This window comes from Rhododendron vialii, chromosome 10a, assembly GCF_030253575.1.
Source record: "Rhododendron vialii isolate Sample 1 chromosome 10a, ASM3025357v1".
NCBI classification, from domain to species: domain Eukaryota; kingdom Viridiplantae; phylum Streptophyta; class Magnoliopsida; order Ericales; family Ericaceae; genus Rhododendron; species Rhododendron vialii.
The window spans coordinates 15,098,561-15,101,591 of NC_080566.1; the positions used below are offsets into that span (position 1 = coordinate 15,098,561).

Genomic DNA, 3,031 nt, shown 5'->3' on the forward strand with positions numbered 1-3,031 from the left:
TTTCAATTACGCTTTTAAGGAGTGGGATTAACCTAATTTTCCTGTTTAATGCGGCTTAACCAACCACAAAAGCATGTTATCGAAACATGCTTATTTAAAAATGTGGTCAGGGAACACAGGTCTTTTTTCGCTGCTGTGCTTTAGTGTTTTAGCGATATTCCTATCATTGCTAGCTGTAACTTGCTTTTGTTACCTCTCTCTTCTTTCCTCACTTGTTTATTATGGTGTCATTTGGTTGAATTGGTCTTAATTGGTCTATTGTTAGGCTGCTTCATGTGATGATTCGGATTTCTATGTTGGACCCTATGCTCATTTGTAGGGCCTCATTGGTGTTCTCTTGCAACATTGGTCTTGCGATCTAGTTTACCCTCTTGATGAAGGGACGATTGAGTTTGATGCACTTATTAGTTGGCGTCAATGAGCTGCATAAGTTTGGATGTTTGGGCCTAGGTTGTTCATGTTGCTTTGATTCTTTAGTCTTTACTTCCAATTTCATGATGACTACTTGATTATTCCTGGTTGAAAGTTTGTATTGCATATGTTCTTAATCTCCTTTGATTATCTATCCTCGTTGCTGGTCAGAAAAAAACAAACAAAGAGCTGCCGCTAAGGTGCACTTAAAAGGACATGGCATCAGATTCTGCACCTCCTACAAAAACTGTAGGTCTTTCCTCCATGCCACCAATGTAACCATTTGCATCAGCAATTCCAGTTATCATATGATATCAAGTTTTCCTTCTATATTTTTATGGCAGTTTCAACTGGTTTGGCTACGACTGGATGTGGAAGAAGAAGAATATTACAGATCACAGTTTGCTAAGTGTCAAGAAAGTTTTATTACGTAAGTCATGCTCAAGAAGGTTGGGTGGCATGTTGTTTGGCCTTTTGTCTTGTGGTATCTTAGATTTGCAGGCCGAATTTAATTTCATGCTTGGTGCTTCTTTTTGTTTCCATGTTTCATTTATTTGGGAACTATTTTATTATTTTTTGGCTGCTTTTTGTGATCTACTCTCTGACGTGCACATATACTGGATCAAGAGAGGTCGACAAGCGGTTTCCTGCTTTAGTGTCCATGCTCCGGCAAATACGGCAGGTTAAGGATTGTTTTACTTCAAGTACTTGGGGATGGCTCTGTAAATAAAGTAGATCACAAGTTCGACTCTTGAGCAAGCATTTTCCCGCAGTCTATATCAATCTATGCATTTCAAAACACCAATGCTGTGGAATTTCTTTGCCTTTGCCAATGTAATTGCAGCAGGGATGTAATATCTACCCTGCTTTGAGACTGGTTTGGGTTCAGATGCCTGTTCCAGTTCCAATCCCTTGCCCATTTCTTTGCTCTGCAACCTGTTCCGTAATGGCTGGGTGGCATGAGGTGCGGTTGGTAACACTGTTCTACAGGCTGCCTGCCATCTTTCACAGTGGCATATTGCACAAATACCATGGTAACTATCTATTTAAGAGAATGAAGTGAGGAAAGGCTTATATAATTTGAATGTGGCGTTTTATCATTTTAGAGAACAAAGTTGCCGTAATTGGACGTGGGTGAATATTGAATCCTTTTGTTAGCCATTTACTCTTTGCTTAGGATTGATGAAGACTTTTTCCCTTGCATTCGTTTTCCTCTGTTGTTTAAGTTGACTTTGCTATATCGATCATTTCTTGGCCTTGTATTCTCCAACTCTTGAATCTGAAACTGTAATGGTCCTTATATGCTGTCTTTTCCCTTGTCCAAGAGATCAAAACCCTCACCTCCTCTTCCCAATAAAAAAGAAGAGGCAAAAAGATCTTAGCAAAGTACATGCCTCTGATTATACTTGGAATTTCATGGTTTAATAAAATTCTATTCATCTGGCATATTGTGACCGGTGACCCGCATCAGGACGCTCGGATTATAATTAAGCTGGTGGAACTGCTTGATTGACAGGATAGAGAGAAAGAGAAATAAGTGTAGTATTAGAACTATGAGGAACACAAGTCCAATGAAGTGGGTTTGATATATTAGAAAAGTGATTAATAGTTAGCCAGGGCTGCCAACAAAGTCATTAGAGCATCCACAATGTAATAATCAAAACTAAAAGGTTGCTAAAGTAAGCAATGTTTGTTTAAAAAAGTGCTCACATTGTAATAACCAAACTTAGCAACCTCTTAGCAACTCATCAAATTTTGACATTTGAATAACCAAATTTAACAACTTTTACCAATAACCAAAACTCAATAACCAAACCGAATAATCAAATTCAAAACTAAAAAATTAAAAAACATCTCACATTAGAATCGTCTCATCGAGACGAATAATTTGGTGTGGTCGAGTGCGTGATTGGAACTCGTTTGCAATTGGACATAGATGCATTGCGTATTGTGAGGGGGGGGGGGGGGGGGGGGGGGGGGGGGGGTTTATAGGGATATAAAAATAACCAATGTGGAGATCAAATTTGTTAGGTTTGATTATGAACTAAATGGATAATCAAATGCTGATGTGGCACATTTTGATTATCGATTTTGATTATTCCCATTGCGGATGCTCTTACAATTGTAATGACCGGTAAGTCACAAAAATTGAAGTGTCATTATTTTGATACTAGGCACCCAATCTAGTTATAATATTGTTAAGAAATGTAGTCCCACATTGCTTGAGAGTAGAATGAGTGATCATTTAATAACATTTGGGACGTCTGCACTCATTGCTAATTGCTTTTGAAATGGACATAAAGATTCCACATGGTATCAGTGGTTTTGAGATGGATTGATAGGATCTAAAAAGTGGCCACATGTAACAGATCTCAAATGCGGATGCAGGTGGGAAGGATGTTAAGGACATGTAGTCCCACATTGCTTGAAAGTAGATTGAGTGATCACTTAATTATATTTGGAACCTTTCTACTCATTGCCAATCGGTTTTGAGATGGATGTACAGTTTCCACAAATATGACTGTTTCGTCATAAAAAATTAGTCTAAAATAAACTTCTCTTGACCCTTTCTCTAATAGTAACTTATGTCTTCCTCAAACATGAACTAAGCAATTTATAC

At 38.0% G+C, this 3,031-nt stretch overlaps 1 long non-coding RNA gene across 1 annotated transcript; it reads left to right on the forward strand.

The window, feature by feature from the left end:
- Positions 1 to 515: 515 nt before the first annotated feature.
- Positions 516 to 1,614, forward strand: LOC131303771 (uncharacterized). The gene is made up of 2 exons (XR_009192188.1): positions 516 to 660; positions 756 to 1,614. It is a non-coding gene; the product is annotated as an uncharacterized LOC131303771 (long non-coding RNA).
- Positions 1,615 to 3,031: the final 1,417 nt, after the last annotated feature.